Below are 16,607 nucleotides of genomic sequence, written 5' to 3'. Positions count from 1 at the left end.
TTAGGTGACACAGAAAATATTTGCCTTTCTTCAAAATCTGGAATCGTAGAAGCTGGGAAAGCATTTAAAATGCTGCTTCTGTGATTCCACTGTATTGTGTTGTATACGTGTCCTGACTTCCTTTGTATAGCTCTCAAACATCAGGACATCTTAGAACAGATCTGCTTAGTGTGCTGTTCTCTTTGCCTTGATGTTTTATTCACACACAACTGGGATGTAATGTCAATTGCATAACATGGAAAACATCTGACTCTACAAATTGATTGTGCAATTGGCAACATCATTGTACAGACAAGCACCAGTGAGTTAGAGGGAAGAAAAATATGGAGGTTTTCATTGCAAATATTATATAGGACTCCTGGTTCATTTGGATATCATTTGGATACTGTTAACTGAATTAGTCTGTGGAACATAAATCCTATTTTTCCATCTGTTCTGGTTTACTGTGCAGCATGAATATATTCTGTATATATGCATGTATAATCTCCTGTCAGCATGAAACATTTTTCATGTACAGAGCCAATTTTTGGTGGGTGATCCACTTTTTGAACCTTTATAGATTTAAAAAACAAATCAACAGTAAAGAGTTTATCTTCTTTTGCCTCTCTTCCCTGCCCCGTTTTTTTTCTTTCTTTCCCCAAATATGTGCTATTGTTATTGGAGGGCAACCCACCCTTTTTGCTATGATTATTGTGATGAGTTTGTGCTTTTTGCTAAAAACAATGAAATGAAGTGATGGAGCAGGTGCATGCTTACAGAAACCATATTTTGATTTATTCATTGCAATGAAAACACATCTTGTACAAACTAAAACTAAACTATGGAGGAAAGTCCTGTCTGATTTTTAAAAAAATCTTAGTGTTTTATGACTAAGAATGATCTGTATGTTTTGATGAACTATTGGAGATGATGTTTATGCCTTCTCTAGATTTTCCAAGGAGAACATGGCATTTAGGAGCTCAGCTCCAGCTGAAGGTCAGTGAGATTTAGATGCCAGCTGTTGTAGTTGTGGAGAGCTCCCTAAGGAGCCTTCCCTAAAGGTTGTGTGTCACATTGGCTCCTCTTTATTACCAGTCTCTAGCATTGTTTCCATGACCATATATTGATGTAATCTCCCCATGAAACAGGATCTCAGGAACTATAACATATTTAGGATTTCACAGCTAGATTCAAGGAAACTGAGGCAGGACAATACCTTTGGATGAAAACAGAGAGCAGATACTGTAAGACAAATTAGAAGAACTTTTAGTTTGGAAATGGGGAGCTTAGGGTGACCTTCAGCTCAAGAACAGATAAGAGTGACTGAAGGCAGGTCATCCTAACTCTAACCTTGCCTGAGAATTGTCCTGAAAACAAATGGATCAGTCATAAAGCTTTCGAAACTGATGTATACTGGTGATATATTTCAACATCTGTTGTCCAGCTACTTTGAAGGCAAGAAAAGGGAAGGGGCACTTCAAATTGTGTGTGCAGCCACATGCAGAGCACCACAGTTTATTAATTTTCTTGGATGGGAAATATTACCCAGGGATTCATATGTTTAAATTATATTAGACAGTGGTTAAAATGGAGTGGCTCTGATTTTTTTTATATAGAACTAATCTAAGCTCAAACCTGTTTGAATTCTGTTTATTTTTCCCCTGATATTATATTGCAGTCTTGGACATGGCTGTGCAGAAGCAAGTCTGCCTTTAGGTTCAAGGCATGGTACTACATTGCAGCTTTAATGTTATTAGTCCAACTAATTGAAAAATACAAGGAATAAATGTAAACTATTAGCTCTCTCTTTTTTTTGCAGTCCTTAAAATCCTTGCCTGACTATCCCATTATATATCAGTTGCAGGACTGTTGAACCCTGCTTACATGAATTTTCTCCATTTTGAAATGGAAACACACACACACACACACACACACACACGGAGAGAGGGAGGGAGGGAGGGAGGGAGGGAGGGAGGGAGAAAGAGATGATAGGGTTAGCTTCTAACATGGAGTACTTACAAACGACCCCATTTCTAACCCTCTCCAAACAATGCAAGGCCTATTGAATTAAATTATGGAGTTGTCTCGATTTCTGCCACCTTGGAATATGGAAACCCAGCAGAGATCACCATGAGTCAATCATGCTTTCTTGGTTAACCAGCAGAAAAGTGCCCTAATCATCATTTTGCTTCTGCTCTGTTCCCAGAGTTACAGTAGCTGCTGGAATAACATGAATTCCTTGTCTCCACTTCACATAGAAAGAGATAGAAAATAAAATGCTAGCATTCTCTTGTTTTCAGTGTAGGGGAAACGGTGTTCATTTCTCTGGATGATGATGATGATGATATCCATTCAGTGGTGTCCAACTCTTGGCAATTCTATGGGCCAAATCTCTCCACATCTTCTAATCTTGTACTACTTCTTTGAGATTCTTTGAGTATTGTCCAAAATATCTGAACTGTAGATATGAGAGGAAATCTGTTTCATTCTTAAGTCTTTATTTTTGGGGTATATACTGTAAATTCCGAAAATTGTAATGGTCCCAAGACACCCTCATTAATAGCCAGATACTAATACTTCCCCTATCTTTTGGCAATTCTAGCATCTATTTTTTTTCTCAAAAGAGTTTCAATTGAGATGCAGGCACAAAAGAAAACCATGGCATGCATAGCTAGAAAAATAAATAAAAATTATGAGTTGATCAAAACAAAAGAACAAAAGGAGAGAGTTGTTGGTATCTGACCATTGAAAATCTCCCTTGCAATTCAATTCAATCCAAAAGGATATTAAATATTAAACATATCTGGAATTATGTTGGAGCTGAATCTCAACTTTTGCAGACGCATCCCCTTTTATGGCATTACAATATACTGTACATGTTATTGTTTTTGTTTGATATCTCCCTGTCTCTCAGTTCTCACTTACCATCCATTTCAAGACACATTTTACCTATTAAAAAGCTGCTCTTTTATAATTGCCATTGTTTCTGTTGTACACAGAGAAGTAGAATAGAATAACAGAGTTGGAAGGGATCTTAGAGGTCTTTTACTCCAACCCCATACTTAGGCAGGAAACCCTACACCACTTCAGACAAATGACTATCCAATCTCTTCTTAAAATTTCCAGTGATGGAACATTTACAACTTCTAGAGGCAAGTTGTTCCACTGATTAATTGTTCTAACCGTCAGGAAACATTTCCTTAGTTCTAAGTTGCTTCTCTCCTTGATTAGTTTCTACCCATTGCTTCTTGTCTTGTGCTTTGGATAATAGCACAAAATGGAAAATGGTAGATAGCACAAAAATTATAATGACACTGGCCTATTTTAGGAACAGTGGTGGGGAAAGTAGGAGAGAAATGGACAAAGTCAAAACTAGACTTGTTTCTAACCTGAAGTAGCCTGTAGACCTATTTGCTCAAGAACCTGATTGTATTGAGCTACAATGTGGTGAAAAGCTTTCTTCTGTCACATTTAGGTGGTGGTAGTGGTGGGGACATTGTTTGCCTAATACCACACAGTACCCTCTGCATTAATCTTCCACTGTCTCCAGCACTGCATAATATCAGCCACATCAAAGAGCGCAAAATAGTCTGTGTTGTATTACAGTTCAATCCATTTATATGTCAATGTTTGTCTGTGATATGTAGAACATGGAACTTGTTTTTCCCCCTATACTATCTTAAATAACTTAACACTCTTTTCCTTTCAGTAATCTTCTGGGCATTTGCTATTTGCCATAGTTTGACTAATAAAACAAAATATTCAGACTCAGTATTTACAAGCTTTGAAAAGAACTCCAGACTCCACTGTCTTTTTAAATCTCTCCAACTCCACCCTCCAAGCTCTACAGCAGTAGATAATATGGGAATGTGTGGCATTCTTATATTCTTGAAAAGACTTTGATATGATTCAAGAGTATTTACTGCTGGGCTTTGTAAACAGTAATTCATGATAAGTAATGATAGCAGATGCCTATCTGGGAAACATGTTTGCATTTACATAGTCACATATGCTGATATATTTCATACTGGATAAAGTCTATGTATGAGGTTGAATTGAATTAAATTAATGTACCTACTGTAATCAATCAATCAATCAATCAATTGCTATACTAAGTGTTCATTGCCATTGTTACAGTCTAAATTTGATAATCTTGGGATAAAACTGAATGCATGAAATTAAAGTCAGATGAAGTAGAGATGCAGTTGGCAAAGAGAAAGGTGGATTTAGGACCGAGATTAAAATTTGTTCTGAATGTGTTCAACTCTTCCAGGAAGAGCAGGTCTATTGTCTAGAGGTGTTCTCCTAGAAGTATTGAACCCTGCTGTCACTGGATTTCATATGCAAATGCAAAGAGTGTGTTTCCATAATTACAGTATCCCAACTGTGACCTATCTAAGAAATTTGGATATAGCAAGTTCATTCCTTGGTAATGTGTTTTGATTGCTGTAATATGCTTCATCACTTTATTACTTGTTAAATCTCCATTTTTCTTTAAAGTTCCTGTATCCTCTGGAATAAGGGAATAGATATTTCCTTTATGTTGCAGTAAGTTAATGGCTATTCCGATATTCTAGCTCAGAAAGGTATAACTGTGGCCTTCATGTTTGGTACTATCTCATATATATTCTGAAAATTGCTGTCTAACTGCTAATGAAAGATTATTCAGAGACTCTCTATGGAGAGCTTCTACCTGGAGTAAGGATATTATCAGAATGAAATCAATCCAATTTCATTTCAGTCAAACTCTCTTAGAAAATGAATAAATGGTTAGGGATATTTATTTTCAGAAATTGAGAGTACTTTTCAGATCATTAATTCATCTTATAAGTATTTCTTATAAAAATCCATTCCCAGTAGTTACTTGTCTTGGCAAATTGGAAGGAGTTTGATATTAACTAGCTTTTTCCCTAGCCCATTTAAGATACTATATTTAGAGATATTCTGGTGAAAGTAAGGCAGGATTTTCTTGATCTTTTGAGCTCTCCATAAAATAGCTAAGAGTTGGACACAGTGGAATATAGTATTTAGTAATGTAATTCTTACGCTGGAACTTGTCAGAAGATTGCTCAATGGTTATTTATGTTGGGATAGTCTTTTTAAAAAAAATCCTGTTAACCTTTTATGTTAAGCTTATAATGTTGGAAAGACAAATTTAGGCCAAGGAGTCCAAACCTTAGCTCACAGCAAGAATCCAAACTAAAAAAAAAAAATCAATGGAGATATTAGAAGCTATTGTAGAGGATGACCAGACTGAGCCTGAGGGAAGGGTCAAATGTATTATAAGTCATGACTCCCTGAGGGCCCACAAGAGATCCAAGGCCCCCTTGAATGCCTTCTTAATCCTGCTCATTTCCCTTGACCACTAGTAGCTCAGGTTCTTGTAGAGAGCTTAAACTTATAATAAACATTTATACTCATTTGAACTGCCTGCATCTCCTGATTTCTCTGGTGCTTGACAGCTGTTCGGCTTCTGCTTGAAAATATTGTATGCCAAATACTTATTTAATAATAAAATCAGGAACACCATCAATGATAGTTTAGATTTTTTTTTGTCATTGGCAGTAAGAACAACACTCTTTATTTTGTTCATTCGATTTTACCTTCATTGTATAATATCTAGGTTTGATTTGTATTTGCTTTTATTTTTGGTCCATGGACTTACAATAAATGAACGTGATGATTAGACTAAAACTTAACTGCAAAAGCAACTAGGAAGCCTTTTCAACAACATGGAAAAATATGTACAGAGTAGCCATCATCACAAAATTCCACACCATTTTTTTTACATTTAATTATTTCCATACCTCCTATTATTTTTTCCAGTTCTTGACCAAAACGGTAGTCACATTATTTAAGATGTTGAAATGAAATGAGCCACTTGCTGCTGCTTCTATAAATAACTTCACGGGACAATTTCCTAAAATAATATTTGAAAGTGAAGCTGGCATAGAAAGAACTTGGCTCATGGATTATGTGACAGTTTTGTAAGTTGAACTATTTAACCAAATGTATTTAATTTCAGTGGATGAAATGCTATTTTAGCGTATCTGGGGGAACAGCAGATGGAGAAGCGATGTTAAACACGGGTGGCAGCTCATAAAAAAATCTTTCCTTTCGTGAAGTTGAACTTTCTAGGCAGTGCCTGCCAGCTCATTTTTCAATAAAAATGCCGATTGAGTAAAACCTAATTCTTACTGCTTTTCACTCTTAAAACAGGAAATAATATGCCAATTTAAATTTAATCACAATTTATATTACATGTGCATATTTTTAAACAACAGTCGAAGATGGAGAGTTTGGTAGCAATAATATTTATGAATTACACTTTTAGTTAGCAAAGGAAAATGTGTGACCTCTTACATTTTGTTTGACATTTGAATTTGGTGTCCAGCATGGGTGACACAAGTGATGGATGCTTATTAACCAACTGTATAAACAGGAAATGCTTCTAAGCTGTCCATTTATTAACACAGTATTTATCACTATTTGAAAATTTAACTTTTGCTTTATCTTTCTCCAAAGGCTACATTTAAGCTGGAAGGGAGGGCAGGTTCCAGGTCTAACATTTCTGTCATTCCAGAAGATACCCTGTGCTATATGAACATCAAAGGAAATGTTTGAAAATATTAATCAGAAACCATTCCGCTTTAATAAAGATAGATGGATTTGGGCAATGTGTGCACGTGTGCTTGACTTGAATGTGTTTGACCAGACAACCAATGTTTCTGTGGTCTGACAGAAACCACAGTTCTGAATAGACTAGAACTTAGCTTGAAATTGGAAGACCAGGAGGTAAAAATAAGAGAAATTCTTTTGCAGAGCCATGAAGACTTTTGAAGATAGGGGGAGTTTTGTGCACTGGAAATGAATCCACAAACATTGCTTGCTTAGTTAAACATTAGGGTGAAACTAAAGTGACAACTGCATAACTGTTTTTCTACTGGACTCAGGGGTGAGGCAATAGGTCAGTGGTGTGTTCTGGATCCCATTGCAACCGGTATAGTGCAATGGGGCCTGGCACACGCATGCATTCTTACTTCTGCAATGCCTCTGCGATGCCTCTGCAACACCTCTGCAATGCTCCAGCTGCTTGGTGGAGCTTCACACAGGCGCTGTATGCTCCGTGCTCATGTGCGGAAGCGCCGAAGAGCTCAAATACAGGTAAGGAGCTCGGTCGGTCAGGTGGGCCCACAGAACACCATGCCGGAATGGTACCCAGTGCTCCCAGAAGGCACTGGTATGCCCATACAAGGCGTACTGCCTGCAACCCACCACTGCTGTGCTGTGGGTTCACCTGGGTTCAGGAGAATCCATAGCTAATGTTATGGCCGGTTGAGAGAACTTCCAAATCCCACCCCTGGCTGGCCCTGCCCACCTTCCCCTTCTCAGGAATCTCCATGCAGCCTGTTTTGGATGTGATGTAATTGCAGGGCCCACGTGGAGGCTCAGGAAGGGGGAAAATGGGCCTCTCTGAAGGCCCCTGGAGCCCGGGGAAGGCAGTTTTCTGTCTTCCCAGAGGATTGAGGAAAACCTCTTGAGCCTCAGGAAAGTGAAAACTCCCCCTCCTGCCATGGTGCAGGAGGCCGAATAGGCCACACCCATCATGGCCATGCTTACCCAGCAACCGAGCAGAGAACCTGTTGCTGAAATTTTTGAAGTCCACCCCTGCTGCAGCTGATATGCAACTGAGTTAGTTTCTATATCTTCTTGCATTCACAATCCCATCTAGAGGAGATGTAGAGCTTCTCAATTATAAAACAACAGGAAAGTTCCTGGAATTGGTCCACAGAGGGAACTTACAATTCTGAAAGGGACATGGGTCAAAGGATGTTCATCTAAGTTTTGTTCATCTATAATTGTAAATAGATGGAAACATTAGGTTCATCAACATTCTGACAAACAATTGCAATAATTCATTTTTAAAAATGTTCCAAAAAATGAAAAAGAAAGGGAAAAAAATGGAACTTTTATCCATAAAAGTAAAGTAAATATCTAAACGCATTGGAAACCAGATCTAATGTTTCAAACACTAGATTTAAAATTGGTAATATGTTTTAGGGAAGATTTTATGACTTGCATAGTTCTTTCTTAAATAACTTCCACTGCATTGAGAATTCACTGTAAGCATCCAAAATTCAGTTAATAGGAAGGTTAGAAACCTGGAAATGGAAAAATGGTGGGGTTTTTTTATTTTATTTTTTAAAAAAGCTCTGTCCTTCAGTGGATGAAAAAGTAGTATCTTTATTGCTTGTGGTCAAAGGTTAAAATTTAAGTTGCATCAAATTGAAAAAACATGCTTCCAGTGAGGTTAGATTCTCAGGCTCAGGAGTGATTTAAGCTATAATGAAAGCAAACACTGGAAGAGAGAAATAATCCCATTAAAAATGAACTATTCACTTTAACCTCAAATATTTGGAAACTAAAATAAAGTAACCATATTACAAAAGGATGAAGCCCAACTAATAAAGAAACCTGGAACTGGGTATTCACTTTCAGGCCAATCAAAACAAAAAAGGTTTAACACAATCCTATTTTTATAAAGTAATTTTACTTAAAGACCACGCTATTCCATGAGCTGCTACTGTTTTCAGCCAGTAAAGAATCAGGGATAGTCTTTTATTTTTATAAACCTAAGTTCAATTGACATATTTGTAAATGCTCAAATTGGGATTTGTCCATTGAAGTCTTAGGTTTTATGCTGTATGTAGGAGTTTCTCATTGAAAGCAAGCAACCTGAATTTTATTCATATTAAACTTTATCAAATTAATGCATTTTGATTCAATAGTAGAATAGGAATCTGGGGTTGGCTTTTTAAAATTAAAAATGAACTTATTTTGTAGATCTTTATATATCACAAAAAGAGATTCTTGAAAAAAAGATTCATAACTTTAAAGTAGACTAATAACTACTATAGTATCAGTATTTGTTTTATTCATTAGAATGTTAATACTATCAATGTCTCATGGTGGTTTAAATTAGGGAGTGCCAGTTTGGTGTATTGTTTCAGATGCCAGACTAGAAACCAGGAGATTGCAATTTCTAATCTTTCCTTAGGTACAGAAACTGGTTAGGTAACTATGGATCAGAACAATCACTAAACTCAATCTACCTCATAGAGTTGTTATTGTAGAGAAAATAAGGAAGAGCAGTATAGGCTGTCTTGAGTTGTATCAAATAAAGGTGGGCTGTAAAGCTAATAAATTAATAGATGCACACACGGAGAATTATGTAGAACATTAAAATCAGAAGTGAAATTATGGTACAGCATGTTAAAAGAGATGGCTTTTAAATACTTTGAAGAAAGCCAAGAAGGAAGTTGGATTCTTCATTGTAGCAGAGACCCAGGATGGCTGCAGAGAAACTTCAACCACAGTTGCTGCAAGAAAAACCTGTGGGAACTGTAGAGAAGAATGAGTCAACTCAGACAATGCGCATTTGTACAAGGCAGAGTATCACATCACTAAGGCAACAGACTGGTTGTTTTTTGAACTGGGTCTTTTCACAATACTTTAAAGACAGGTGTCTTTAAAGGTGTCCTCATGGATTTGTGCAAGTGAACTCTCTACAACATGTGATCGCTACGTTAAGAGGGGAAACCAGGGATAGTGCCCCAAATTAAGAGGGTGCGCAATGGAACCAAGTTCTATAAAGAGAGTCAATCTGACATCTAGTGCCATGCATATCTCCCTCCCCCTCCCTCCCTTCCCTCCCTTCCTGCTATATTCCAGTGAAAGGGAAAGCCTTATAACAGTGTAGTATTAGTTCAAATCTAACTGCAGCCAGTAATTGCCATTGCTACTTTATACTAGATAGATAGATAGATAGATAGATAGATAGATAGATAGATAGATAGATAGATAGATAGATAGATAGGTAAAGGTTGCCGTGCATATGCTTGCTAGTTGTTTCCCACTCTAGAGGCAGTGCTCATTTCCATTTTTAAGCCAGAGCCAGCGCTGTCTGAAGACGTCTCCATGATCATGTGGCCAGCATGACTCAATGCCGAAAACGCATTGTTATCCTCCCACCAAAGTGGTCCCTATTTTTCTATTTGCATTTTTTACATGCTTTCAAACTGCTAGGTTGGCAGAAGCTGGGACAAGTAACGGGAGCTCACTCTGTTACATGGTGCTAGGGATTCAAACCGCTGAACTACCAAACCTTCTAATCGACAAACTCAACATCTTAGCCACTGAGCCACCGCATTCCTAATATATATGTATGTATATATGTGTATGTGTACTTGTGTATATGTGTGTGTGTGTGTGTGTGTGTGTGTGTATGTGTATGTGTATGTGTATGTGTGTGTATGTATGTATGTATGTATGTATGTATGTATGTATGTATGTATGTAGCAATGTTGCATTTATGGTTCCCATTGTGACAAAACAACCAGCAATAAAAAATGTTTTACTTGCCTTCACTGCCTAAAAATGGCAATAAATTATAAGCAGAGGGCAGTATGAACCAGTCTTTGGGCTTCTGGGACTGTTTTATCTAGTTGTAAGTGAAGCTGTAAAAAGAAAGAAACTGTTGGCAGGCGATGGACTGAAATGGGGCAAGATTTCGCATCTGCGTCCTGCATTTTTTTTCAGGGAAAATAAAGAGAGTGAGATGAAATGCCCACTTAAGGTTCAAGTGAGCTTTTTTGGCAAGGTGCAAAGACCTACGAAGACAAGTTGACTGCTGCAGGATTCATTAGTTCACCCTGATAAAACTCCTGACATCAAGGACTTCCTTCAGGGACTGACTTTTGTCAGAGTAATTGGGAGAAAGTCGCTATGACAGGTTTTGTTTTGTTTGCTTTATTTTAACACACAGCCTTGACATTAGGAGCTAAATGGAAAGGGTATTAAAATATGGTGCGAGGAAGAACCTGAACCAGTTTGTGGTGACCCTGGAAAAATGACCTGTTATCTTTACTTACCCCTGAAGGATGTATTACAGTGGCAGAGGAAGGTCCAAAAAAACCCCCAACAGTTTCTCAGAAACTGAATGGCAAATGGGTCACACAAAGCACTCTGTGCTCTCTCTTCTGTAGCGAAGTTTGGAAAATGGGGTCATTAATATGAAAAATAAAATGGAAAGATTGATGAACTGTTTTTCAACTCTTTCTTGCTAGCTAAATTCTGCAAACATCAGATCTAAAAAATAAAATTGTTTAGCTTACCGAAACAGTGCCCATCACTTCTTGTGTTTCAAAGACTTTTTATGTGAAATCTTAAAAGTCTTTATACATGGTGGTTCTTTCTTGTAGAAAAGACAGCTGCTTTGAATTTGAGAGTGCTCATTATTGGAGAAAACATAAACCTAGATAAATCTGCTATTATTAGGCGAATATATTACTGTTTGAGGAATGTCTAATAAGAATGTGGGAAGTTTTCTTTTTTTCATATCATTTTTATTTTAAAAAAAATAAAAAAGAAAGAAAAGAACTGATAGAAACTAATATGAATAAAGAAAAGAAAGATAAAGACAAAGCAGAGAAAAATAAAAAAGAAGATATAGCAATAGCAGTAGACTTATATACCGCTTCATAGGCCTTTCAGGCCTCTCTAAGCGGTTTACAGAGAGTCAGCATATTGCCCCCAACAATCTGGGTCCTCATTTTACCCACCTCGGAAGGATGGAAGGCTGAGTCAACCCTGAGCCGGTGAGATTTGAACCGCTGACCTGCTGATCTAGCAGTAGCCTGCAGTGCTGCATTTAACCACTGCGCCACCTTGGCTCTTAATAAAGAAGTATATTTTCTTTACAGCAGTTATAAGTATATATCACTCTTATTCTATGGATACAACATAATTCTCATTTTGTCTTACACATCTGTTTTTTGTAATAATCAAAAGTTCATTTTTTTCTCATGCAAAAAGTATGTGAGAGTCAACACTAAATATGAAAATGGTCTTTTCTCTGATCCAAGTATTGAATTTGGTTATCTAAGCAAGTTCCATCATCTTCACCATCCAGTCCTCCATGGTGGGTAGCACTGAATCTTTGTGAATATAATAATCTCACTGTAGTTATGTATATAAAAAAGTTCCTTCAGTTTTTCCCAACTGTTTATCCATCAGTCTGAAAAAAAAAAGCCAGGGAAATTATTCTGTATTTCTTTTCATGACCTGGAAGTAGCCACAGCTAGACAGGAATGACCTTGGCTTGACTTGAAGTCTGCCTCTCCATTTTCTCTCAATCAAAATATAAGATATGCTGAACCACAATGGGATTGTATTGCAAAGAAGGTTTCAAAAACATCAAGAACACACTCCAGCATTATATATTAGATTTGGAAGATCCAATGGACCACATCTTCCTGTCTGTTTTGTCAATCATTAGGTTGTGTACCCAAGACTATCTGAATATTTCAATCCAATGAATTGTATCGAGTTACAAGTTCTAAAATTCAGAAGGGCCTTAAAACCTGAGCTCATCTTAACACACCCAACAGATTGGTAATGCAGAGAAAATGTAAGAGAATTCCTTATACGGTTAATCATTGTCTTTGCAATATTAGTACTATTGAAATCATAGCCTATTTTTTTACTTTTAATAAATATCATGGCCAGGCCATTCATGTTTTAAAAATTATTTATTCCCCAGAAAAAAATACATCATTTCTATAAACTTTGCCAAAATCTGTTATATTTTCTATAAAACACAGCAAGGGCTAATGAACGAATGTGTGTGTGCGCGCGCCTATCATACATGCTTTGTTTTTTATGTGGTTGATCAATGACTGTCTTAAACCATCAACAGAAACAGATGTCTTCTCTCAGTGGCACAATTCTGGGGCAATTTGAGGAGGATCTCAAATAATTTCAAGACATAGATGGGAGCAAATAGAAGAGATGATTCAAATCCATCCATTGGAAAGCATCTTTCTGCTCTCCAGCTGCGGGCAAGTAGGGTTGTGGACTCTAAAAGAAGCATAACCCCAACTATCTTGGAATGTATCTGAGAGCGGAACCATTAACCAATAGCAGCTCTACAAACATAGATGGAACAGTATAGATAACACTGCACTGTTGAGTAGACAAATATCCACACAGGACTGCTTTGGTTCCTGGAACCATTTTCAGCATCTTGGCAACATTCCCATTGTTTGTTGGGCCAGCTGGTGGTGTTCCAGATTGTTTTCAGTCACCTGGAAGTAGGTTGATAGAGCACTAGTATGCAACATGTCAGTATAGTATAAAAAGACTATAACCAGTCTAGATGTTAATGGGATAATCCAATCAGTCTGAAAGAAAATGACATATTTGCATATGGTCCAGAACCTGAGTCTTTCATTAGCCATGTTTCAGAGCTCCAGTCAACACTAGTTCTCTCTTGGGAATAAACAATAAGAATAAACAATAAACAATAATTGTAGGAGCAACAGAATAGGTTTAATGCAGCATACCCTGGTTGATTGGTATAGGATGCTGAATGTTTTGAAGAAAGAGTATTTTCAGGTCCCATTAATAGACAGTACTTACTCCGTTTCAAATATTGATTTAAAACAACATCCCCAACATTCTAAATGATTACATTCACAGAGATTTGATTTTAATGATTTTCTAAACAAGACTGGTTTGCTACTTTAATCACTCTCAGCTCATTACCTCTGGCTTTTTAAATCAAAACGCTTCATTGCATGAGGATGTTTGTAATGAAATCTTTGGCTTAAGAAAGGTTTCTGTCTCTCTTCCAGTTTAGATGTCAGTTGAAAATCTTAAGTTGCTATTTTACACCCAAGGACCTGTATATTAGCTGGCTACCCAAATTAGTTTTGGGCACTGCTGCAAATTTCCCAGGCTTTATAAACATATACTTTCTGTTAATCCTATCTTGATTAGTGGTTCAAAAACCTTCAGAAGAGTTGAACAACATGTGATGGGGGCTGGAATTAACACTAAATTGGGACTGTTTACTGCTGTCTTGCACCAATCTCTTGCTGAACTGCACAAATCACTTAAATACTAGGAAAGTACCAGTAACTAACATTTTTTGCAATGTATTACCTTGCATATTTAACATATAACTCCATATTTACTCCCATGTACCTAAATACCCAATAGCATAACCTGCTCTAGTTATAGGAAATAAACAGAGATGATAAGTCACTGTTACTTAAACAAATGTGAATCCACTAAAATCTTATTTTGAATCTCTGGAGATGATAAGCTATTATTGTATCTATGTGTTGTGTGTATGTATTTATGTTTGTGTATTTGTGTGGCTGTGTGCATGCATGCATGTGTATCTATGAGTGTATTATCTGTCTATCATCTATCTGTCTATCATTATCATCATCACCATCATCATCATCCATCATCATCTCCCTGGCTGCAGATTTTGAAAGCCAGACTTGCAGCAAGAACCAGTTAATCGTGTCAGCAAGTCTTCAATTAATCCATGGAATTCATCATGAACTATTGTCATCTGTTGTGTGGAGCTGCTGCTGTTAATATAAACAAGTTATCAACTCTTTTCAATTGTGTAAAACTAGATATAAGGCAATGAGAAGAAGAGTGACAGCTATCCAGAATCACCCATCTCTGCAAGTACTATTTTGATGGTCCTCAGGGACCACATAGGTGTTCATTGATCGCTTGGGTGGGGGGTTATGTCACATCTGCATCTACACACACACACACACACACACACACACACACACACACACAAACAAACAAACACTTTCTGCATCATTACCATCTAGGACTTCTCTTCCTTCTCAGCATCATTGATTCAAATGTTCAGGTTGATGCTATTTGGCTACGAGAATATGCAACCACATCTACCAGCTGGCTTGCAACAAATGAAGTTGAAATTCTTGGCAGTTTCACAAGCAGGATTTTTTTACCTCTTGCAATTTCTAGGAAGTAAGGTGTTTCATGTTAAGAAATAATACCTTTAAAAAAAAATAAACAGCCATTGGTCTGCTTTTATATCAGAACTACTTTAAACATACAGGCATCTTTAATTATTAATTTTGGGTGGAGGTTATTTATGAGTGGCTGAATCTAACAAAGCTTTAGAATCTGCAACTTCCATATATTTGCATTTTGATTTACTGCTAACAGGGATGTTCTACATTGAAAGATCACAATATTTAAAATGCTAAAGAATAAGGCTATGACCTTGGCATGTATAATGTTCACCTTAGATTGCCAACCTAAGCAATAATATTATATTACATTAATTATATATGTCCTGCTCTTTGTTTTTAAACTCTAGAATGTGTCTGTGGTGTCCCAATTTGAATCAGAAATATTGAGAGCAGTGCTTAACCTATTCAAAAATCCAATGGAAATTAAAACTAAAAAAGCCTGTTATCCTATTACTGGAGCGGCGTGTGGCTCTGCAGTTAAGATACTGGGCTTGTCGGAAAGCCAGCAGCCCAGGTTCAAGACCTGAGCATCACACAATGAAGGAGTTCCCATCTTCCCCTCCCCCCACTCCTGCCAACCTAGTAGTTGGAAAGCATGCAAATGCGAGTAGATAAATAGGTAACCACTTTGCTGGAAAGGTAACAGTACTCTGTGTTGTCATGCTAGCTACAGGATCACGGAAATGTCATGGAAATGGAACGAAGGGAAACTGCCCCTTATAGTTGGCAATGACTAGCAGAGTAAATTCTCCAGGGACTCCTTTATCTATCTTACTAAAGAGTAAATAAAATGAAAATATAATGCAACAAGATACATATTATCTATTTAATATTTTAAATCTTTGAACCAAACTGGCATATTGAAGGGGAATTCCTTCAGAAAAAAGGATCATACCCACGCAATGCAACTTGCCAGAACCTGTCTATCAAGTCAAAACTGCTTATTTTTCGCAATAAAACTGAGAGCTGGCATGACAAGGATTTTTCATCCTTCCCAGTTCTCTCTGATCCACCATATGATTCCTGGTTTTACTCAGCCCACTCAGTTGAATGTCATCTTTAGTCCTTTCCAGATATACAGCATATTTAAATTAAAAATTGGCAACCTTAAACCATTATCTGTTTTCCTTATACTTTGTAACCATGCACATGTCTACTCTGGAGAAAATACAATTATAAAGCAACTGCCAAATTCAGAAGAATCTGATTCAGACATCTAAATAAATGAACATTTAATGAGATATATGGATGCATCTCCTTGTTTAAATTGGATCTCCGGGAATTGGTTTGGTTGGGTCTCCTGCTAATGACATCATTTACAGGATTTGTTCCAAAGTACTTACAAGAAAAATAACACAGATGCTTTTTTTGTTTAATAACTTATCAAGGAAAAAGAGAAAGCCATTTGGAGAAACCCTTCCATGAGCTTTAAGTAGCAGTTCTTTTGGCGGAAAAGTATCTTGGCTTCTCACCATTTACTGGATGTGTTCAAACGACATTGGCTTATGTGAGTGACAGGTATATTATGAGCAAATGTTTCTGCAGAGTTTGCATACCTGAGTAGAGCTTCAATTGCAGCGATGGTACAAAGTTTCCCATGCAAACATGCTAAATACTGCGTTCAGGGACAGACGTTAGACTGATTGAATGTGCCAGAGCAGTAAACCACAGCTTGTCTCAAACAATATTTCAGAAGTCCACTAAAGACTGTAGCAAACCGGGTTTCCACTGGGTAGAAAATCTTACTTTGGGATT

Source organism: Thamnophis sirtalis, unplaced genomic scaffold, assembly GCF_051295495.1.
Source record: "Thamnophis sirtalis isolate CommonGarterSnake01/CBP01778 unplaced genomic scaffold, rThaSir2_p1.2 scaffold_3, whole genome shotgun sequence".
NCBI classification, from domain to species: domain Eukaryota; kingdom Metazoa; phylum Chordata; class Lepidosauria; order Squamata; family Natricidae; genus Thamnophis; species Thamnophis sirtalis.
The sequence above is the reverse complement of the archived record's forward strand: the minus strand, read 5'-3'. Positions refer to the sequence as shown.